Genomic DNA, 25,166 nt, shown 5'->3' on the forward strand with positions numbered 1-25,166 from the left:
TTTGTCGTTACCGCCACGTGTATTGCGAGTCTAGCGCGCGTGTACACTGTGCCATGCGTGTTTACACTGTGGTAGTGTAGGATCTCGCGTCATCGACTCATTGTGACCTTCCACGAGGCAGACAACCCACCCAAATTGCACCACCCTACCGGTGACAGGACTGTCAATACCGTTCGAAAATGACAACCGTCTTATCTGGTTTTAAAAACAGCGGAATTGCCCTTTATAAGCCTAAATATATTCCGACGTGGCGTGAGCGCGCCCACACGTTACGTCACGTTGTCGAGAACAACCTGCGTCTGTTCTGCGACCGATGGTTCGACGCTCTGGCGCCGCCAACGTAACCAGACGCGACCAACGCGCCCGGCACGACGATCCCACTATCAGTTGCACGAGCGTGTCTCTGTGACCACGTGACGAGCACAGTCGGGCACGCACCAGAGCGGCGGAGCAGCCACTTGCAGTAGTTTGCTTGCCTCATTAGTCACGTGGTGCCGCTTTCCGCTGCAGTTGGTGTCGGCGTAGCGCTGTCGTATTTACCGTAATGGCGCCAACAAGAACGCAGCTGCTTAGTGAAGGAGAACGGAAACCCAGGAAAGCAGAGTATCGGCGTGAACACAGATTACGCCAGAAACAAATGAACGACGATGCGCAGAGCGGTTACAGCAACATGCTGCCGAACTCAAGCGACACCGAGAACGACGCCGTGCCGACGTTCCAGCCTAAGCTGCATCCATTTGTTTCATTTCCTACGTCTCCCTCTTCAGTTCACCACACGTCCACATCCGCTGCGGGCTCTCCATAACACGAGGGAACTTTGCTTCTATACTCGCCTCTCTTACGTCGTCTCGTGTAGGGTCTCACTCAACAGTTCGGTGTTAAAACCACGCTTCTCCCTTTCGCGAATCTTTCGCGGTCGTTCTGGCGATTGTACCAAACGCACCAGCGCACGACCACGCAACACCACGTGCTTACTACGAAATGCGTACGCATCATTCAGATAACTCCCGGAGCAGATTCTGCACGTACAATTTTTTAGCTCCAGTTTAAAACGAAGCAACACTAGCGTACAGCGTTAGACTCAGTCTGTTTATGAAAGTTCTAAAAAAACGGCGTATCTTAACGTACAGCTATAGCGTTAATTCCACTGGGCCGGTAAACATCGCACCAGCCAGATAAGCACGAGTACACGCATCTTGAGCGCGTAGATGAAGCGGAAAGCAGAGCTACAAGGAGTCTAGTTAGATCGCAGTAAGGGGTACTATAACGTAAAGCTATACCAAACGTTTCTATTCCAATTGTGCAGTCAGTCCTCCACGATTGGTCAAGACATTTTCGGGCCACCTGGACTTCGCCTGTCGGTCACGCGACGTCACAAAACCACGTTAGCTCCTCATCTGATATGACGAGCACACGCTGATGATGCATGATTACACCGAACGAAAGAAAAATCGTCATTTCTCATTCGACGCCATTTCGTCGTTAGCACTCTGCTATTGGGCACACGCTTTCGCGCAGGGCCCACTTCGCCTGTCTGGGACGCAACGTCTAAAAACCGCGAAAACTGACCGCGTTAAAGATGCATTAAGATGTGGAACAAAACTGAATTTGTTTTATCATTAGCCGAAGACTGCCTCGTTCCGAAAAGAATAGAAGATGGCTGCTCGCCGAGCGCTCAGGCACTGGCTACTCGCACCTTAGGTAGAGCGTGGATTTATTTCCGTATAATAAATCTTTTTGCCTGATAGTATAACATTATTGAGTTTTTCTGCCCGTATACGGCATCGCACTGCCAACTCCTTGTTGAGTATCCGTTTTAGCGGCACTCCAAACATATGGTCCAATCCTAGCCTTCCGTTGCACGCCACCGCGATTTTCGACCAGTCACCTCAAGCCAAGTGAGGGGAAGCGGACCAATCGCGGACTCCAGCGCCCTTACGCGGTCGTCGATATTCACTGCGCTGGCTCAGCCCCATCGAAACCCTCTCTGCTTGAGCGTACTCCTCGCTTCTTTACAGCCCATTATATAAGAAAAACAGCTTAATGTAGACAGCGTTATTCGTTGTGAAGGCAAACGAAAGTGACCCCCTGTATACAAACTTTTGACTGGCCTTTTCAGACAACGCTGCAGGTCGCCGCCTGATGCTTACGTCGTCGGTTACGAAAATTTGACGTCAGGAGATTGGAATAGTTTTACGTTACTGGGCCCATGTTGCCAACATGGCTAAGCAAGTACGAGCACGTGTATCGGCCTCGAAATTACGTCGACATCTGTTTGGCGGTAGCTAACTAAACTCTGATGCGTGTTACTTACATTTTATGTTAATTTGGTTTAACTATGAAACTCTCAAAAAGGCTTCAGCGCAATTAATTTAAGAGCAACATCTTTTCACCTTGGCTCAGTTTTTGCTCATTTTTACTGGCAGTTGTGATTCTCCTAACATTCAAATATTTTGCCTTCTCGATTGTTCGCTTACTCTCTATATACTAACAAATGCTGCGCCATAACCCGCAGTTAAGCGTAATAAATTAATAAATCGTGACATAGAATGACCCGATGCAATGCCGTTTCGTTGGTGTTTATAAAGAACGCGAAGCTAGAGGAATAAGCCATATCAGATTCATCAGCTTTGATTTTCTTGAAACATGCAAAAACAGCCCGGTACTTTGATTTAGGCGCTCGTTAAAGAACCCCAGGTGCCCGAAACAATTCCGTAGTCCCCCACTACGACGTGCCCCTTAATCAGATCGTGTTTTTGGCACGTAAAACCGCCTAATTTAGATTGCTTTTATTTTCTTGAAAGTATGTTGTGTTGGCGAAACAATTTAAGGGTCATTAGACATGTGCTCATTATCGCGTCCTCTTCCAGAATTCAGAAACGCAATGTAGAATTCCTATATGTATTTCTTGTATTACGTTAAAATTGTGCTGAAATAATACACGCCGAGAAAAGCTAAACACATCCTTTATTTCATCCGTAGAAGCACTTTATTTTGTGCTCATTGACTAGCTTCGCTGAAATCTCTCGTGCTTACTTCTCGATGCTGCTGGCCGAAAGATATGTATTCGCCAGTGATGTCGCGGTTAATTTGCATAAACATGTCATAGGAGGCACCAACAGCTCTTGCTGTCTTATGTGTGTTAAAAAAAGGAAATAAAGAACTGTGTTTTTTTATCTTAGCATGGCGCTGCAGAGCTTGAATCCCATTCAATGCCGGCAGCCTTGGTTGTCGGCTTGAAGAGACCTATAACACGTATAACTTTGTCCTCGACGTGAAAAACGTGACAAGAGAGCCATTCTTGAATCGCTAGAACCAACACGGTGGTGCAGGGCAATGCAGACAATGTACGACTGCGTGCCATTCAGCTTGTCACACACCTGGGCCGTATTCTGTTTTCATGCATTAACCGCAAGGAATGTGGGACGCGACAGCGCTGTTTTAAAACGAAGCTTTTTTTTGCCTCTTCATCTTTTCTACTGCTGCTGCTGTGCTGCCTTGAACGCCGCGTTGAAGGCGGCGGGGGTCGGGGGGGGGGGGGGAGGGTTAAGCTCACGGGAGGGGTGCTGGAGGCAAGATAGGCGACGTCAACCACGTTTGGGTAGAGCGGATCTACAATGCCCTCTGGACGCCGTAATTAGGTGTGACTCCCCTCCCTCCCCCTGCAGAAGCATTGCGGGGACTGCCGCGCTTGCCTCCGTGTTCACACGTGACAGCAACGACTGCCCAGGGAGGAGGTAGGGAAAGGGCACATCCGAATAAGTCGAGAAACCTTTGCAAATGAGCAATGCTTTCTTCAGCTCTCTTCACTAAAGGAGTGAGTAAATGAACGACATGCCTCTGCACGTTCCGTGCCCAGAGAACTCAAATCAAGCATTGCAAAACGTACCATTGTAACAGCCAACAAAGACGACTTAGTCCGCGACAAAGTCGGCTGTACTAAGCTACATAGGAAATAACGAGAACGACAATACACAACGTCTGTGACTCGGAGTGTCCGGGTGCATCTGCGGGTGTCGTCGCAAAGGCCAAGGCAAAACACGCTAGAATGCGCCAGCCTGCAATATGACCCCAGTGGTTTCCCATACCGAGGCGCAATGTGAGCGTTACTTCGTACATGCGCGATAACGTCACTTGCGAGAGGGTCAGCATTCCCCTCTTACATGCCAATGCAATGACCATCCAAAAACCACAGGCTATGCACGACTAGGATAAGAGACAGCCTCTGCGGCTGGTGTACGTCGCACTATCGCGTGCCACCGCTGTTGAAGGCTTCTAACTAACAAATTGAGACAATGACTTTTCATTTCAGCATCGCAGCCATACCACGGATCGAACACTGCGTGACGAGATGGTTCTCCTAAACAAGCGGAAATTAAGCACTTGATCACGCGATCGACAGGCTGCAACGAGCAGCAAGGAACGGACACATCTCAGTCGTGTTCATTAGTGTTCAGCCCACACGCCCCAGACATTTAACTGGATTGCGCAATGCCGAAAACAGACATCATCGCTTTGGCGGAGACTTGCAGTGCCGAGCCGCAACCGACTTCCAACGAGTGTGCTACTGGAAGCGACAGTCTTACAGGTGTGCCAGAATAGCCACTTACAAGAACGAAATGGCCACCCGTCCGTCCATTGCACCGAGAATATTGTCCTGACCACCGGATTTCCAAGCCAGAAGCGCAAATGTTGACGGCGTTGCTGACGCATGCGTTCTGCAACTCAAGGGCAGGGACGTCGACGTTGCACTGGCCGCTGGTAACTTCCGCATCTCGGCGGCACAAAAAGGAATCAAACGCTTCCTTTCGCTTTAACTTCCCTCAATATGCACCCGGAACATTAAACCCTTGTTGTGAAAACACCAGCGTAAATGCGTGCCACCGTTGTTAATCACGATTTCACCGTTCATTTAAGGAAACGCGAAAACCGCTGGGCGCCAACGTTTATGCCAGAGGTCTTTCGTGTGCGCCTCGGGAGATGCGACTACAACGCTCTATCACCAACTCATTGAGGCATTTCCTTGTAAAAGGAGATGCAGCAGTTTTCTCGTGTGAAATAATTATGCCTCTGCTTCTAAAAATATAATTAATTAGCGTTAGGCCAGGTTGTAGATTTTAATGAACGGCTTCAGTGAGTGCTCGAGTCAGATGCCCATATGCACAAGTCGCCTCCATATAGTGAATCATTCAAGGTAGCAGGCAAGAGATTCCAGTTCGTGCTGGACTCAGCGTCTGCAACTTGGGCGATTACGCAGGGTCTTGGTTATTATCATAGGTAGACGGCTATCATAAGTACTATCACAGTACTAAGGCACGTAAGCGTAAAGTCTAGGCTCGACAATTGCGGATGACGAATGGACTTTTACTCGGAACATAGTCAAAAAACAAAGAAAAGAAAGGAAGAGAACGAAAATTTATGCATATCCCACGTAGTGTGGGAATAGATGTAAGCGAAGCATTCCGTGTTGGATGCTTTGATTGACGATAATGAGCACCGATGTTGATGGCTAAATCTTAATTTCGGCAACGTTTAGTCCAACACGAGACTGATGAGTTGGTATTAAACGTTACCTTGCGTGCACCACTGCTGTTTGTCTGTGTTGTACACAGAATACACAGGGAGAGGTGTTTGCTTGAGGCGTTGTTGGACGCCATATTTCATAACCTCTGAGAGGTTTGACCATAGGCATTGCCTCGCATGGCACATCGCATGGTGGAAGAAGTATGAGACTTGAATTGGTTTATTGGGCTTTACGTGCCAAAACCACAACTGGAGTATGAGGCACGCCATAGTGGCAGACTCCGGGTTAAATTTGACACTGTAATGTAATTTAAAGGGCCCCTGAAGTGGTGCAGACAAATATAGACGCGTAGGGTACAGCTTATGTAGAACATTCGCACCACAATTTAAGTGCAGCGTTACGTATTAATGAAGCTACAATCGATTACAAGTTACCCTCCTCCCTAGCCATGCTTTTTCCTCCTCAATTCGTTCGCCTAGCTATGGCGGCTAAGCTCCGCGTTCACAGGTCCTGCGTCACAATGCGACGTCACATCGTCCACTTCCGTTTGTTTTGGAGCGCACCCCCTCCCCCCCCCCCCCCCCCGCCCGCCTGCGCGAAACCTCTCCGCTAGCCGCTTGGCCGTCGACCCCAACCGAGAGCCATCGAAGCAGCGTTCGTTGCGACCATTCTGTCGCAGCGCCGAACGTGTCTGGTATTCAGTTAAGCACACACTAGCGGAACGTTTCGACAGAACGGTGGAAGCATAAACTCAAGTTGATGAAGGAGCTGATGAACCACAAACGTAGGTCAGCTGCCTGATTGGTCTCCACGATCCAGCCACCAGTAGGCGCAGAGCTTAACCAGCCAAAGAGCTAATATTGCTCTAACCAAGTGTAAAACATTATAAACATTTACAAAAACAACGTGTAAACATTTACACTCCTGCGAAAAATTTACACCAGCAGCACAGAAGAATACATTTCGTTACTACTACTGTGTCTGGTTGAGCTCCATGCCACCAGGTGGCTGCACCGTGCAGACCATTCACGTTTGCGCTTAGGTTCATCCTATGAAACGACACGCAAGGGGACGGCCGGGCCCTGTCCCCCTGCACTTGCGTTTGTAATCTTCCGGCGTAAAGTGACAGCCGCAATCTCGCCAATAGTGGCGCCGATCGGATAGCGGCAGTCCGATGCACTGGAGTCATTCCGCTCTTCTACTGGCTTACAGAGGGACACGATGTCGCAGCTTGACATATTACGAGCCGCTACGTAAACTCATTTGTTTACCATAATGTTGGAAAAATTATCGATCACGCGCCCTGGTCAGCCAATCGGACAGCTCGTTCTCCTGACGCCATTGGGGTGATTTCCATCATATGGGTAGGGGCGGCTTAAAATTCCTCAGCGCAGTGTGCTGCGATTGGCAACGATGTGCACTTTTAAAACCTTATAATAAATTACACGCTTTACGCAAAGCACTTATATGCGTCAAATAATGATCAGAAGGACCTACTCTAAGGACTCAGTACGTTTGTAGAAAATCGTCAAAATTGTTTCAGGATCCCTTTAACATGTCCCAAAATCCAAGTGACGCCACCGTCGAAATGCGGCTGCAGTGGTTGAAATCACATCCACGACATCTAGGAATGGAATAGCAGCAAAGCTTCCCTGGCGGGCACAGAAATGTCCATTTGACGGTCGACAGCTTCGGTAGTGTTGCCTGGACGTTGCAGGGCGCTTTACTTAATGTGGCTCTGCTGCTGCGCGCCCTGCGTAGTTTGTCCGCTTGAGATATTTGCAAGGTGTTTATTTTTCAGAAATAGCAGCAACCTACTGTACCGTACCTTGAACCAAAGCTTAGCCATCTCGTATAGTAGTAGGGTTTGCTTGCCTTCCATCCGGACCTCCCACCTCCCTTGTATGGGAACTGCCTCTTCTCCCTCCTCTTTGCAGTTCTACCTGCGCCCCCTCTGGACTCGCACCATAGTAGAAAGGGAAGCGCTGCAGCTTCTGAGGGGAGTCACGCATAATTAAAGCTGTCAAGAGGCTAATGTAGCGATGGCCAGGGAGCTCCAGAGGGTATTGTGCACATTCGATGCGGTGGCGGGAATACTAGTTTTTAGCGTTGCGTTTCTTCGCCGACTCGCTCCTCTCATGTATGCACACCCAGTGACCCACCCCCACCTCCCACGATGCGGTGTGCTTCGCTCTAAAACACTGCTGGCAAAGCCGCGCGCTCGTATTCCCAAGGCGTGCGGTTTTCCCACCTAATTTTAGAGCCAAATATGGCCGACCGAGTTGCAAAAACCTTTCGCTCCCGCCATCTTGACTCATGAAAGTTCATTCACGAAGGCGGCCCCCCATCGTCGTTGCAATGTCGCGAGTAATGGCTTCTGCAATTGCCTTAGCTGCGCGCCAGGGCCTGCTCGTAAGTGCGCCACAGCAAGGAATCATAACAGCGGGACAAAGCCGATAGAGAGACTACAAAGGGGTCTATAACAGTGGCATGTAGGCGCAGATGCTGTGCATCGCACCCATCATTTGCAGCTAGCACTTGTTGCGCCACTGTTGGGCGTAAATTTTTATAGTGCAGAACAGCTGCTTTTCCAGGTCCTGATATAGTAACCTGCATTCGTCAACAACTTTCTCAAGCAGCTCACGTGACACGTAGATTGTCGGCATAGACGGTGCTAAACAAATTCCCGTATAGCTACAGACGATATGCGGTCAGTCTGTATTGTCAACGGCGAGCGCATGCCTTCATAGCGGTGCCTAGCGTTTAGCAGTATAGTGAACTAATAGCAGGCTCAAGGCGAGTGTTGAAATTCGCATATATTTCTTTTTTTACTTATCGTGTCGTCCCCACAAATATCCGTTTTCTCAAGAAAAGATATACCTCCGTGTGATTATTTTAAATATCATAGTGTGCAGGGAGACGCCGACATGTATAATAGAGTATTTCTGAACGCGTCCACTGTATCAGGTGCCCAATGCAACTGAAATGTCTTTATACGTACGACAACAAATATAGGAAGAGAATATGCCCCCTTTCTACAGACGTTCTACAGTAACGTAAATAAACACAACTATAATAGCCCGACTTGTCTTGAGAAACAGCGATAACGATTATGTCTGTCTGCAGTGTTTTAGTTCCCATCCAAGTTTATCTCTTGCAGGTATGCTGAAATATTTCAGCGTTATCGAAGCATTGTCCCTCTCTCAGCATCTCTTAGGACAGAAGCGCCGCATTGAAAATACCGTTTTCAAATGCTTAGGCGACAACTGCGCCCGGCCCTGGTAGTAGTGACCTTGTCAAGATAGTGTTAATGTTATTTTACATGCGCCTCACTGACATCAACCACTGAGGACAAAAAGCGACCGCTTCGCAATTACGGACCCGTGTTTTCAGCGTTCGTCATTGAAATATCGTGCATGTGCACGCAAGATCTGGCATGCAGCGCTAGTTTTACCTTACGACGTTAAGGAGCAACGACGTTCGTCCAACTCTCGGCCGTTTCGGTTCGGCGACGAAATGTCTCTCTCAGCAACCAAAGAAGAAGCAAAGGCCATGTACACGAGTTCTCAATAACAATTCAAACCGCTTACATTGGCGACTGGCTTCGTCATTTTCCAAACATTCCTCCACGCTTGTTGTGCGAGCGCTCACAAAAACCTTGTAAAATATAATTTCGACCTAAAATTTGTTGCCGTAATATAATGCATCGACAAAACACAGTTATGGACTCACCTTATACGATTGCCGGATGCTTTGAGTTGTGGTACCGCACGGCTGCACGTGGCGTCGGTCCTGATAGGCGATGCGAGCACTCAAATAATATCCACGCACTTCACTCCAGGCAAGCAAAAGTGAAATGACAGAGAGCAACTCTTCCTTTGGTCTCGTGCTAACAGGCTAGCCTGCTCCTACTGAGTCGACCGCGATTGAGGAAAAGCGAGACTAAATTGCTTGCCGAGAAGAAAGGCACCACTTGTGGGCACTTTCAACAAGAAATTCTCGTGATCCATCACAAATATATGTAGTGATTCTAAAGAAGGAGGAAACGAAGCGCCACTCTCCCCACCCCGTTCTTTGGTGCAGGCAAAGTTCCACGAAACTGCCGAACCCTTCCGAACTGAATAGTGCGAGGCCACCGAGGCCAACGAAGAATCCATTGGCAGCATTCGGAATTCCAGAGATCTGCTGACCCTTGCCGTGGGGGCCAGTTCTATGCAGCTTGGGCTTCTACTTCCACGAAAGCGGAAAACGACGTGGTTGACATCAGCTCCGAACCTGCCCCGTCCTGTCCTCGATGGGACGCCCGAAGGGATATTAAGCGGAACCTGCCCATTGTTAGTGAGAGAGTCACCAGTAGCCGACCCGTGTCGCAATCCGCCTTTTTCATTTTACTGCGCTGCCCCATGCCCCATTCCGCTGAAAACGTTTTGGAAGGATCCCGGGGCTTTCGCCGGTTGATTTGTGTACCGGCGCCCACGTTGAGTGCGCGTCGGTTGTGCGTTTCGTGGATCGCGAATCATTATTTGTGGCTTCTTCGGGACCGCATGTATTTCCTGGAAACCACGTAGCGCTCACTGACTGCTGGGTGCATAGACTTTCTCACTATAGCACCTAGAGGCAAATCTGGCGCCACCGTCTATGGGAATTTCCTAAGGGGCCGTGTGCCGTCATGGGTATGACGGTGTACGTGTCAGCGAGGCTGGTTCTGGCTGGTGTTGTAACAGGGTTCGTCTAAAACTTAGATTTGGCTGCACAAATAAAGCATTCTTAATGTGAGATCTTCATAAAATGTTTCCATTCACGTATAATACATCTTCCAGTGACGTTCACTCACCTACACTTCATAATCAAGCGAAGAAAAGAAAGAACAAAAGATGAACGGTTCAAACGCGAGCACGAATCTTGTCGTCTCTCTCGCAAATTTAGCGGCCCGCTGATACTTTTTACATTGCATATACTTGTACATGCAATAACAAGATTTCATAGTTAAAGAAAACATGTTTTTGTGTAATAATAAAGATTACGATTTCTTTACATGCTCTTTTAGTAAAAAAATTAATCATCGTGACAGACGGGACTGTGCTTCCCTGGCTCTCCAAGAACTATGCCAATGGGAATTCACAATATACCGGCATTGCCATGCATACCACAGCGCAGCTAGGGCGTACTCTAGCGCAGGAGCGCCATATTTCCCTCTAGGTAATATGGTTCGCTCTAGGCTGGGTGAGCAGGCCTGAGTGCGCTGTTCGGCAAACAGTGAGGCCGGTAAAGTCACGGCGTGTTCCGTTGGGTGATGCGACGGCCTTGGAATTTGTCTCTGAATTCAGCACTGGGACATCGCTTATTGTATTCTTTTTACGCAGTATTTAGACATTTCGCTTATTCAAGAAGGCTTCGAGCGCAACCTTCTGCGTCAGATTTCTCAAAGCGGTACAGTTCTTTACATCGACATCGGGCATCCGCAGATCGTTGTTATCGTCAATAATTCTGGAAAAGGTGCATCGCTTATATGAAATAATGTCAAGACGTAGGAAAACATACATATCTGTTCCTTTGTGCGGTGTTGTTACACCCTGAGACGTGTTAATATGAGCGGCCGAACCACTTAAGCAATGGCAGCTGTGATCCAGATACATATATCACAGATGTTGGCACAGCGGTGTCACCGCTTGCCGCTCATTGTGTGCGCGTTATGCGAAGTGAAGTATAGTTGATTTGAAATCTCTAATGCCAGAATTTCACTATATAAGCAGTTTCGTTCGACCTAACTGCTTACAGTTCAGTTCAGGTCCACTGTTAGAGGGTCAACGAACTCGATGGCCCAGGCTTTGCCTTCGCTGAACAGGATCGACATTGGCTCAAACTTCGTGGGCACGGCTTGATATGGTTGAAGATTGTGCATTTAAACTTGGTAAGCGTCTTTAGCTCATTTTCAGCACGAATAATTGTACATACAAGCGAAGACGCTGTCGCTATCGTGTTGTCGGTTCGACGGGCGATCGCGTGGGGTTCGGTCGAACGATGGTCAGCACGCTGATTTTGCCGGTGCCGTCGGCAAGAAAGCCCGTCGCAGTACGGCAATTAGCGCTCGTCGGTTGCGTCGTTGTAGGCTTGGTATGATGAGATCGTTTTGGCGACCCACAATAGTCGGTCATTCGTTGAAATGAGCGTCTTGTCGGTCGCGTATCGATCCTGTGTTACCGCGCCTTACGATTACGTGAAGGCAGGTACGCGCTGCCACTACCAGCAAGTGAGGACCGACGTTGCAAGAAGACATCGTAAGCGGCTTGATCTAATTAAGTGCCGTCCAAGTGTAACGCACAGCTTTTTTGTTAAATTTGCTAGCCATCAATGAAAGGCGGCAACTACCCGACTCACGGTGCAGTCCGGACGACTCGGACGAAGCCCTGGCAGATTCCTATCTTAAAGTGGAGTTGCAGTCTTACGCTACGCATGTTTTCGGCACCGCACCGACGTCGAGCTACCAGTAGAATTTCAACACGGTACACGCACGGCACGAGTGTTTTAGCAGCGCGCGTCGGAGTGCTTTTCTTTCTTTTTTTTTTCGGGGGACTTACCGGCGTCAGGGCACGCGCGCGACCCTTCCAAATTGTTTCGCGACTAATCCGCTAGGGCAGAGCTCATGCGCTGCCGCGCCATGAAAAAGGCGGATTGTGGATGGCAGCTATGAATGAATGAATGAATAGAATGTATTGATAGGAAAGACAGAGAGGTCGACCTGAGCTAGTGCGCTCTAGTCTGCTACTCTGCACTGGGGAAGAGGGAAGGGGAGTGAAAGTATTGGGATGGATGATGATGATAAGAGAAGTGGTGAGCGCTTATGTACATGAGACAGTTGCCTCGCTAGAGCCGCTCGTCGAGCTTGGTGTCCTGCAGGAACTTCAACAAAACTTTTGTTGCACGCACTGAAATTGCAGTGTCAGGCCATGGGCCGAGGATAGCTTCCTCCGACAGTAGTTGTCTGACAACGCTGGCTAGGAAACTGTCTAATGTCCTTCGCTCCAGCATATATGCTGGGCAGTGGCACAGTACGTGTTGCAGTGTTTCGGGCATCTGGCAGTGTACACAATCAGGGTTGTTCGATTGGCCGATGAGGTGTGCGTATACCGACGGGTGAAAGCAACGCCGAGCCGAATCCTGTGTAGCAATGATGTTTTGCTCCGTGTAAGCTTCGGGGGCAAACATAATTTACCGTCTGGGTCAATCGTATGTAGACGTCGGTGAATATTATCAGAGTGGGCTCTATAAGCCTTTGTAAGGTCCTGCATGAGTGCCTTGATAATGGAGTTGGTGTCAGGTCGCGAGTAGGCAATCCGTACTTCATTAGAGGAAGAGGAGCCCGATCTTACTTCACTGTCAGCGAGTTCATTACCAAAGACACCACAATGGCTAGGCATTCATTGAAAGGTGATCACGTGGCCACTTAACTCGGCACTGTGATAAAGTTCGACGATTTCCAGCACGAGCAGATAGTATGGTCCTTTATTTAAAAAGTATTTTAGCGCCTGTAGCGCTGATTTGGCATCGCACAATATCGTCCATTTATGGGGTGTCGGCGTTCTCATAAAACGGACAGCCTCTCGTACTCCCGCAAGTTCTGCAGCCGTAGATGTCGATTTGTGGTCTAATCGAAATCGTTGAGTAATTCCAAGTTGTGGGATGACAAATGCGGCCGTTGTGGCAGATGGTGTGACCGAACCATGGGTATATACTTGTACAGTCCCACTATATGATGTAAATATATGGGACAGGGTGAGCTGCTTTAAGCCAATGGAGGAAACGTGAGATTTCTTCCGATTTCCGGGTATCTGAAGCCTCACTAGTGGTCTTGGCAATGTCCATGGAGGTGTCACGGGGATGTCGGTGGCCTGGAATCTTGCAGGTACAATGCTTGCCTGACATGCAATAGCTTTAGAAAAAGCACAGTCAAGGTTGGTGCTTGGAAGTGTTGACAGTGGATGGTGTGAGTGTCTGGTTAGCAGGCGAAGATAGGTTCGCACAGGTTCACAAGACCTGTATATGTCGATAGCACAAGCCCGTGCTTCCGCTATTGTACCCTTAGTTGACGTGCAGCGTGGCAAGCCAAGACATATTCGTAGTGCTTGTGCCTGAAGGCTCTCCAGCGTGCGTATACAAGATGGCCCCATGTTAGATAACACAGGCATGCTGTAGCGTATGTAGCCCACAAAAAGTGCCTGGTACACTTGGAGCAAACTTCGCTCAGAGGGGCCACATCTCAGTCCTGATATTACACGAAGAACGTGTATGAAGTTGGTCAGTTTAGCCCTAAGCGCAGTAACATGTTTGGTCCAAGAAAGGCTGCGGTCTATTATCACGCCAAGATATCTCTGGTGGGTGACTAAAGGGAGCGCTGTTCCGTCGACAACGATTGGATAATGTGACATTGATTTGCGCGTGAATGCCATGAAATGGCTGCTATATAGGGCGCATGTGACAGGCGTGTTCGCGCATGCACAACAGCATTTTTGCAAACCGTCAATTTCTACAGCGCTTGTTCTTGCGTTGTAAGTGAGCATGCTAATTGTCGACATTCTTCGGTATATGGGGACGCTTCAGAAACTATTGCATTCCTCTGACAATTCGCGACGGTAAGGAAGAATAGTGTCAATGGGAAATGACGGTTCTCGGCCATTAGTGTAAAGAAGGAAGAAAAGCCCGTCATTGCCTGGGGTGCCGTATTGCAGGCGTGCGTGACAGCGGAGACGGACGAGGTCCCAGTCGGTGTGGTTGGAGTCGACATGCATCAAAAGCATGTCGCCAAGAGTTCGGTTAAAGCGCTTTGTCAAGCCGTTTGTTTGCGGGCGATATGCGGTGGCACAGCGATGAATAATGCGGCATTCATTGAAAAGTTCTGGAATGAGATCGGCGAGAGAGACGCGACCTTGGTCGCTCAAGAGTTCAAGTGAAGCGTCGGATACGTAGAACGAACAGTTGAAGCAGGATGGAAGCTACGTCACGAGCCGTCGCGGCTGGCAAAGAGGCCGTTTCTGCATACCTCGTGAGGTGGTCTAAAGCCACGATGACACAGCGATTGCAAGCAGCTGTGTATGTCAGAGGGCCGTATATGTCTATCCCAACCCGGTCAAAGGCTCGCGAAGGGCGCTGCAAAGTTTGCATTGGTCCAGAGAAGCGACAAGGATAGGGCTTGCGGCGTTGGCATTCTGTGCAAGGACGAATGTACTTTTGCACAATTGTGTATACATACCGCGCCAATAAAACCTATGACATAGTCTGGCGTAAGTCTTAGAGGTACCAGCGTGTGCGCACTAACGACCGGCGTGGAATGGCGGCGCATACATCAGCGTGGAGATGACGGGGTATTACTATAGCTGCCATTTCGTCGCGCATGGCGAAATGCGACGCCTCGCGGCGTAGCGCTCGTAATGGCGGGCGCGCAGGCGTATCAGAGGGGTAATCTATCAAATATGAAATAGAGGAATCCGTGCTGCTCCAAAGTCATCTAGACGAAAGCAATTGGATCAGATGGTTCGTCTAGGATGTAGACACTGATGATGTCGGAGTGGATAGGCGAGCGCGAAAGATCATCGGCAACGGCGTCCTTCTTGTCTGAGCGGTATATAGACAAACCGGATGTCGTACTCTTGGAGCTTCAGTGTTCACCGCGCTATAGATAGGCGACCGCAGGGATCTTTGAGGGATGACAACCAGCAAAAGTCGTGGTGATCAGTAACGACAACGAAGGAATGGCCGTACAGCTATGGACGAGATTTTGTTATGGCCCGGATAATCGCTAGACATTCCTTATGCTTGACTGGATAATAGACTTCAGATTTCGTGAGAGTGCGGCTCGTGTAAGCAACATGTTCCTTGTCGCCGGGCTTTCGCTGGGCGTGCGAAGCGCGAAGACCAACACCGCTGGCATCCGTATGGATTTCCGTGGGAACAGCTGGATCGAAATGGCACAGTATCGGTGGTGTTGCAAGCAGGCGACGTAGCGTCGCAAAGGCATCATCACAAGGCGGGGACCATGCGGAAGGATTGAAGTCTGTCAGTGGTGCCATAATCAAAGCGAAATGTCGAATGTAGCGGCGGAAGTATCAACAGAGGACAATGAAACCGCGAAAGTCTTCTTGAGACGTGGGTCTCGGGAATTCTTTACAGCACGCAGCTTGGCGGCATCAGGGATGAACGCCGTCCTTTGGCACGACATACCCGTGAATGGTGAGCTTGTGTGCGCTAAAGTGACTTTCTTTTAGAGTTTACTTGGGGGCCAATGTCACTGAGACAGCGTAATGCCGGCTACAAGTGACGAAAGTCAGTAGGAAAATCTGGCGCGAACACCACTGCATCACCCAAATAACACTAGCTCGTGTTCCATTTGAGGCCTCGGTATGGTCGCTGCCTTAGCGGCGAGTGAGCACCGGTGTCAATGCGGTGACATGCAGGCTTCGTTCAGCCCAGAGAAGTGCTGTGGCTGTCAAAAGCAGGGCGAAATTTGTCGATGAGAAGGAGAAGATTTAAGGCGTTGTCGATGGCGTGGCTGATAGCGTCTTCAGGCGATGTGGCAGTTATGGCACTACAGAAGAGGCTGTTGACTTCTGTGGATCCAACAGGAAGTTTTAACGCGGTAAGGGTGTCGTAAGGCGTCACAGTGCCGAGAGATTCACCGCGAAGCAACGTAATCGGCAAGGGGAAGTGGTTGTATATTACAGGTAGGTGAGTCGCACCAGCTTGAAGGCCAAGCAGCGCGCTTCGGTGTGGGGAGAGGTGGCGATGAACGAAAGCAGTGGAAGGCGTGAAGAGTACGGTAGAGTCGGAGGCAACGGAACAGGGCACAGGTGCCAAAACGGATGTATGCGGAGGTATCTGGACGTCGTCAGATATGGCATTGTCAAGCGAAGAGATGGCGACTTCTGCACGAGAGAAATCAATGACAGCTTGGTGACGGGAGAGGAAATCCCAACCTAAAGCAATGTACAATATAACAGTAAAGCAACAAAACAATAACATGGAGAGTCCGGCTGCGGAATTCCACACTAGCACGATGCCCAGCAAAGCTCCACCAATTATGAGAAAGAAGTCTGACACGGCTGTGGAAGACACGACTGACGCCGACTGGAAGACGCATCACCGTAGGCTTAGACAGTCACACACCAGGAAGAACGCCGAGCCCGAGCCCCACTTGCGTGGCGCTCGCGATGCGTAGCTCGCACAGTGCACTTCATGGTTACAACTGTAACAAACTCAGGCGGAAAGAGATTGCGTTGGGAGCGAAAGTAAACATTAAAAACAAAGAATATTATAGAACTTAAGTTATAATAAATTTCCAATACTTTCACCCGTTTGCGGAACGGTTCAAGAATGCTGCTCACTGCTTCAAAATCAAGGGGGCGACAGATCGAGTACCACGCTTTGGTATAAAAGTTACAAACAGGAATAAAGCTCCACAGACAGGCTGCATGACGTTTGGATAGGAGGGTCTACCTTCGACAAAGGCGGCCTTGTCATCCTCGGCAGGTTAGATCAAGTTATTAGGGTGACGTCACGTGGGGTTGCTCTCGGCTGCAGATCAAGAAACATAAAAAGAAAAAGAAAGATATGCGGATCCTACGTACTGTGGGAATAGATGTAAGCGAAGCTTGCTGTGCTGTTTGTTTGACTGGCGATAATTTGTTGCGATTTTCACGGAGTTGTTTAATTTATTCAACGTTTGGTTCAGTACGGGAGTCGTGAGTTGAGGTGCAACAAGCAATTTTCCATAAGTTTTCCTTGGTATCTTTGTTTGTTGGCTTCTCATGATATTATTAATAAAAATTGGGCCCCTCGTTTAACCCCTTTTCTTCTCGTTTCCTCTAGCCTTGCACGTTAACAGAAAGGCAAGCTCTGCAACTTCTCCAATGCTTTAGCCTATGGCAACAGATAATTACAGCTCTCAGCAGGCTAATGTAGCGACGACGAGGGAGCTTCAGAAGGTATTGTGCACATGCGACGGGATGAAAGGCACAAACGACCCACTTTCTTTCGTCGCTTTCCTCTCTGCCGTGCTTCTGTCATGCGTGCACACGCTCTGAGCCATGCCCGGGTAGTTTATGACCTGCACGTTAGTGGCCATAAATAATAGAGGAAACAAAATTACAAGTGTTCCATGAAAAAAAATTTTTAAGAGGGTCCCCATGTGGACGGTCGTGGCGAAGATATGTAATTCCCTTTTATAATGATAAACTAGAACAAAAGAGATAAAAAAGGGGAAAAAAGGAAGAAAGTCTGGGATTTGAACTCGTGTCCCTTGGATGTTGGCCAGGAAGATGGCTGGGTCGGTTGGTTCACCAGGCCCCAGGTTACTTTAAAGCGGCCTAGCTCCTGTCCAGAGCCTCATACTTACGTGGAAAGAGCCTGACGTTGTCCGCGATGGTTGATTCCCAGTGGTTAAAGGCATACTTTCTTGGAAAACTGGCGGACCGTTGATGAGAGGGAACTCGAGCGGCTCTAGAGACTACAGGAAAAGCTTAAGCAGGTGCGAGGCGGGCGCCACACGCTTAGCACCTTAGTGTTGGAAACTCGCCCGAGTAACTATCCCGAGGAATGCTGCTCGCACAAAATTATAAAACTATAATTCCTACTTAAATCGCGAACAGCGTGCTGCATTCTATCTCTATGAATCAGGGTCATTTCATTTCGATCAGCATCTCACAGCACATTCTGGCCAGCTCTCAGTCCCTTCACAAAGTGCGAGGCAAAATTCGAGGTCAAAGACGCCAATGTAGAACACTGTTGCAGCTGCAGCGGTGACAACTGTGCTTTGAACAAATTCAATTCTGTAAATTCGCGAGTGTGAAATAAGGTGTGACGTTTCTTGCCTAAAAATTGCTTTCTCCTTTCTTATCGCCAAAAATATTTGTCAGCTTAGACGCATAAATTAAAAAAAAATTCAATAGAACGCTTGTGCCACAGATGTTGCTGATACCAAAGAGCCCTATGTTTAACTGTACCCATTGAATCTGCTCTGTTAACATTTCAAATGCATTGCGACTACATAATTTTGAGTGTTTCCTTCTCCTTAGGGGCATCAGGCTCTAGTGGAGTCGGTATGATTATTTTCAACAGAACTCACTTGCGAGATCGTCATGTATCTTATGATCGGACAGGGCGGATATCGGCATTTGATTGTGGACTATGTTCATCTAGGCTACGGATTTTGTGCATATATGGACACGCGCAGGCCAATGATGTCCAATGATTTTTTTTTTCGTGACCTGGACGTATATATATCCAGGATGGTCATCACGTGATGCTTGTTGGGGATTTTAGCTGCGTCTAAGATACGCGAGCAGATGTGCAAGGCCTGCGCTAGGGTCGACCTGAATGGAACGCACGGGAGTTGCGTCTCCTCGTCCAGCAATTTTCGTTGCTGGATTTACATCGTCTTTTTAGTGGTTCTTGATTTGCCTGGACGTGGCGACGCGGCGCTTCGTCAAGCAGGTTAGACCGCGCCTGTGTGCCAAGCTCTTTAGCTCAGTATGTCACCCGATCTGATGTGATAACCTTACCTTCATCCCCTGTTTATATTTCCAATCAGAGACCAGTTATGCTTGAAACTCGCGTCCCAACTTTCTCGTCAGCTAAACGTTCGCGTCTAGACATCCGTGATCTACACGCGCACTCGCGCTCTTGTGTGTCAAGAGTGTGTCAATTGAGGGGCGTGCACTCAGACGACGTGTGTCTGAAGAACTGGCGGATACTGCCACGAAGCTCCGTGTCACCCTTCGGGTCAATCAAGTGACTCAGTTGATGCGGTCATGGCAGCGTGAGCTACGGAGCCGCTTCCAACGCCTCATCGCAGCGTCCTCTTTGTCAGCTGCTGCTTGGCGATGTAGACGTAATCCTTGCGTACACCCTGTAGTTCTGCGGTTTGCAAGAAACTCGCTTTTTGGACAGGTGAATGCATTCGGTTCGGCGGCCCCAAGAGCACTTTGTGTTACGTCGCCTCAAACGCGTGATGATTCGCTCTACGTAACGCAATTTGAAAACATGGCCCGTACGACTATGCAAATAGATCCTGGCTCTCGAGGATTTCGTACAATGCTTAGTGCGCTGCCTCAGGTTCCACCTGAGGTAGCTGACCGCCTTTGTGCGCGACCATCAGCGGATGAAGAGAAGGGAGCATTATCTTCCAGGAAGCGTGGCTCGGCCCTACAGCCAGACTGGTTGCACGTTGAGTTTTGTCTAAGGCTCAGGGAAGATATTGGCGCCACCTTAGTATCTGTTATGAGCCGCTGCCTTTAGGACTTTGAATACCCGTGTAGTTTCTGCGACGGTCGCATTGTGCTCATACCTAAGCACGATCCATCATCATCGGTTCGTCCAGAGGAATGGAGGACAATCACGCTTTTGATCGTTCACTACAATATCTTCACAGCTGTTGTTACCCGGCGCTTGGTAAGCCTGATGCCTTCCTTAAAAGAACACCATCAGGCATCCTCAGTCCCAGAACTAGAGATGCTCACACCAGGAATTACTTTCTTGACAAAGCTATTCCTCAGAATTTTGAGAATGGCATCCCACAAACAAATGCCATGAAACCAAACAACGACAGCGCATGCATAATTCCTTTGAGACTTAAATTTTAGAAGTGCGAAACAATAACAGAGCTGAAACCTGGAAATGATGCTAACATTATTGACCCGGATTTGCACTACCTCCGGCATCGGCCCAGGAAAGAGATTTGAAACATGCCCGATAAGGAAAAATGCTGTTCGCAAAGAAAGACATTGGCTTTCATTTTTATATTTCTTTTTCATATTGTTGTCACCTGCTACATGTTACCTCAGGCGATGTTGCATTTCATCCCTATGTAATTCCTTCCAGCGGAGGACCTTTAGCTTATACTGAAATAAGCTTTTAAAAAATACATAAAATGAGATTGTCTGATGGCAGGATTCAAACAGAGGTCGTCTAACACAACACCTCGTTTTTTCATTTTTTGTTTTACGGTTACTGCAATTCGTACTGCCACTACAGCTAAGAACATTGCACTTCGTGTAATCATGGCCACCACGTATTCATTCATTGCTTGGCCCTCACGTCGAAACTGATTTTTTTTTTTTTGCGAAATACGAAAGTCACTCGTTCGCCTGAACAGTTCTCTGAAAATATTGAAAACAACAATTTAAAGGGACTGACAACCAATCTCTATGGTACCCGCTGTTTTAGTGCAACGGGAAGCTTAGTGCACTGAGTGTCCAATCACATAGTGGGAACGCGCAAAACGCCGTGGCACATTTTTTAGTGAACATTTTCCAATACGCCATGACGATGTTGTCGTCCGCATTAAACATGCTGGAAACAGGGATAGGAGAGTACCACATCGATGATACGCTGGCATTAATGGGAAGCCGACTACCAGTGCAGCTCTAGCTGACGAAGGCAGTGGCGTAGCGAGAAACTTATTGCTGGGGAGGAGGGGCTCTTTGCCGAAAACTACCACTCCTCCCTCTCCATATATATATATATATATACCAAGGGGCCTCATTTTTGTTGACCATATCAGAAGCCAACAAACAAAGACACCACGAGCAAGGTAGGAGAAATTACACATTTAATAATTAAAAAAATTAGAAACTAATAGAAATGAAAGTGGATGAAGAACTGGCCGTAGCTGATATACGAACCGATGTGCTCGCATCATGCCTCCCATGCTCTTACTTATGGAGCTACTGCGGCGAGCCCAGTTTGCCATTCACTCTCTGCGGTGTACTGCGAGAACTAACCCTGGGAGTGTTAGCCAGCGCCACCACTCGCGAATGTAGGCGTCGGATGTTGAACACCTTTTTTGCCGCAGGCGTCACGAATCTGTGATCTATTTGGATGACGGCAAACGATCAATCAACGCGCACAAGTTACATCAAGGCATCAATGTTGCCGGATTCGAGACCCTCGTAATGTAATGAATGAGAAGAAAGGGTACGGAGGGGCTCGATTTTTATTAACTGTATCATAAGAAACCAACAAAGAAAGGTACCAAGTACAACATAGGGTAAATCACTTGTACTGATTAACTCAAAAAAGAAATGATAAATTATTGGACACGAAAGTGGATCAAGCGATACTCTTACAATTTGAGCTACCGTGGCGCCGTTTTGCCCTCCACCAGCCCGGGTATCTGCACTTTGCTACCAAACTAACCCTGGGAGTGTCAAATTTCTGCATTGCTAGTATACACAGCATGCACTGTATTCAATATAAAGCCACAAACAGACTTTTTGCCATGATACGCTCATTTATTGTGATTTTTACTTACAGGCAACAAAAAACACAAATCTGTCGACAAGGAACTTGCTCTCCAGTTTACGCACGTGCTGCTGTGGCTATGACATTTTGCTGCTAAAACAAGGTGAGTGGTGCCTGCGTGAACGAAAGTTGCCTTCATCATCATCATCATCATCATCAGCCTAGGTACGCCCACTGCAGGGCAAAGGCCTCTCCCATACATCTCCAGCTACCCCGGTCATGTACTAATTGTGGCCATGCTGTCCCTGCAAATGTCTTAATGTCATCCGCCCACCTAACTTTCTGCCGCCCCCTACTAAGCTTCCCTTCCCTTGGAATCCAGTCCGTAACCCTTAATGACCATCGGTTATCTTCCCTCCTCATTACATGTCCGGCCCATGCCCATTTCTTTTTCTTGTATTCAACTAAGATGTCATTAACTCGCGTTTGTTTCCTCACCCAATCTGCTCTTTTCTTATCCCTTAACGTTACACCCATCATTATCCTTTCCATAGCTCGTTGCGTCGTCCTCAATTTCAGCAGAACCCTTTTCGTAAGCCTCCAGGTTTCTGCCCCGTAGGTGAGTACTGGTAAGACACAGCTGTTATGCACTTTCCTCTTGAGGGATAGTGGCAACCTGCTGTTCATGATTTGAGAATGCCTGCGAAACGCACCCCAGCCCATTCTTATTCTTCTGGTTATTTCAGTCTCATGATCCGGGTCCGTGGCCACTACCTGCCCTAAGTAGATGTATTCCCTTACCACTTCCAGTGCCTCGCTACCTATCGTAAACTGCTGTTCTCTTCTGAGGCTTTTAAACATTACTTTAGTTTTCTGTGGATTAATTTTCAGACCCACCCTTCTGCTTTGCCCCTCCAGGTCAGCGAGCATGCATTGCAATTGGTCTCCTGAGTTACTAAGCAAGGCAATATCATCAGCGAAACGCAAGTTGCTAAGGTGTTCTCCATCAACTTTTATCCCCAATTCTTCCCACTCCAGGTCTCTGAATACCTCCTGTAAACATGCTTTGAATAGCATTGGAGATATCGTATCTCCCTGTCTGACGCCTTTCTTTAGTGGGATTTTGTTGCTTTCTTTGTGGAGGATTACGGTGGCTGTGGAACCACTATAGATATCTTCCAGTATATTTACATATGGCTCATCTACCCCCTGATTCCGTAGTGCCTTCATGACTGCTGAGGTTTCGACTGAATCAAATGCTTTTTCGTAATCAATGAAGGCTATATATAAGGGTTGGTTATATTCCGCACATTTCTCTATCACCTGATTGATAGTGTGAATATGGTCTATTGTTGAGTAGCCTTTACGGAATCCTGCCTGGTCCTTTGGTTGAAAAAAGTCTAAGGTATTCCTGATTCTATTTGCGATTACCTTAGTAAATACTTTGTAGACAACGGACAGTAAGCTGATCGGTCTATAATTTTTCAAGTCTTTGGCGTCCCCTTTCTTATGGATTAGGGTTATGTTAGCGTTCTTCCAAAATTCCGGTACGTTTGAGGTCATAAGGCATTGTGTATATAGGGCGGCAAATCTTTCTAGGACAGTGTTCCCACCATCCTTCAACAAATCTGCTGTTACCTGATCCTCCTCAGCTGCCTTCCCCCTTTGCATAGCTCCCAAGGCGTTCTTTACCTTTTCCGGTGTTACTTGTGAGATTTCAAGTTCCTCTAGCCTATTCTCTCTCACCTTATCGTCGTGGGTGTTACTGGTACTGTATAAATCTCTATAAAACTCTTCAGCCACTTGAACTATCTCATCCATATTAGTAACGATATTGCCGGCTTTGTCTCTTAGCGCACGCATCTGATTCTTGCCTATTCCTAGTTTCTTCTTCACTGCTTTTAGGCTTCCTGCGTTCCTGAGAGCCTGTTCAATTCTATCCATATTATAGTTCCTTATGTCCGCTGTCTTACGCTTGTTGATTAACTTAGAAAGTTCTGCCAGCTCTACTCTATCTGTAGGGTTAGAGGCTTTCATACATTGGCGTTTCTTGATCAGATCTTTCGTCTCCTGCGATAGCTTACTGCTTTCCTGTTTAATGGCGTTACCACCGACTTCTATTGCGCACTCTTTAATGATGCCCATAAGATTGTCGTTCATTGCTTCAACACTATGGTCCTCTTCCTGGGTTAAAGCCGAATACCTGTTCTGTAGCTTGATCCGGAATTCCTCTAGTTTCCCTCTTACCGCTAACTCATTGATTGGCTTTTTATGTACCAGTTTCTTCCGTTCCCTCCTTAAGTCAGGGCTAATTCGAGTTCTTACCATCCTATGGTCACTGCAGCGCACCTTGCCGAGCGCGTCTACATCTTGTATGATGCCAGGGTTCGCGTAGAGTATGAAGTCGATTTCATTTCTAGTCTCACCATTCAGGCTCCTCCACGTCCACTTTCGGCTAACCCGCTTGCGGAAAAAGGTATTCATTATCCGCATATTATTCTGTTCTGCAAACTCTACTAATAACTCTCCTCTGCTATTCCTAGAGCCTATGCCATATTCCCCCACTGACTTGTCTCCGGCCTGCTTCTTGCCTACCCTGGTATTGAAATCGCCCATAAGTATACTGTATTTTGTTTTGACTTTACCCATCGCCGATTCCACGTCTTCATAGAAGCTTTCGACTTCCTGGTCATCATGACTAGATGTAGGAGCGTAGGCCTGTACAACCTTCATTTTGTACCTCTTATTAAGTTTCACAACAAGACATGCCACCCTCTCGTTAATGCTATAGAATTCCTGCATGTTACCAGCTATGTTCTTATTAATCAAGAATCCGACTCCTAGTTCTCGTCTCTCTGCTAAGCCCCGGTAGCACAGGACGTGCCCGCTTTTTAGCACTGTATATGCTTCTTTTGGCCTCCTAACTTCACTGAGCCCTATTATATCCCATTTACTGCCCTCTAATTCCTCTAATAGCACTGCTAGACTCGCCTCACTAGATAACGTTCTAGCGTTAAACGTTGCCAGGTTCATATTCCAATGGCGGCCTGTTGCCTTATGCTGGCGAAATTACTAGAAATTATCATTGCGCCTAGTCCTTGACTGCACTCCGCCCCCCATTTAAATGCGGTCGACATCTACTGTGTCAATATGTCATCGTAATAGAGTTAGGCAATCTATATACATGGCTAATCCTAACATCACTTCTGTTTTCGGTCTGGGAAGCTAATTGTGTCCGTTGAGTTCCACCACAGTAGCATCAATGCGTGGTTAGTGATCAGAACTATACATGCTGTGCTATATTTAGTTCAAGAACGAAACGCCTTCTGACTGTCGATGTAGCATTACATACCGAGGTAATAAGTGTGATAATATAACTACACCTGACAGTTTATGTCGAGTGCGTGGTACT

At 47.9% G+C, this 25,166-nt stretch overlaps 1 long non-coding RNA gene across 1 annotated transcript in view; it reads left to right on the forward strand.

Moving 5' to 3' along the window:
* Positions 1 to 21,918, forward strand: part of LOC140214253 (uncharacterized) — an 87,068-nt gene extending 65,150 nt beyond the window's left edge. The window contains exon 2 of the long non-coding RNA XR_011891212.1: positions 21,827 to 21,918. This is a non-coding gene — a long non-coding RNA (uncharacterized lncRNA). The remainder of the gene's footprint in view (positions 1 to 21,826) is intronic.
* The last annotated feature ends 3,248 nt before the right edge of the window (positions 21,919 to 25,166 follow it).

This window comes from Dermacentor andersoni, chromosome 11 (genome assembly GCF_023375885.2).
Source record: "Dermacentor andersoni chromosome 11, qqDerAnde1_hic_scaffold, whole genome shotgun sequence".
NCBI classification, from domain to species: Eukaryota; Metazoa; Arthropoda; class Arachnida; order Ixodida; family Ixodidae; genus Dermacentor; species Dermacentor andersoni.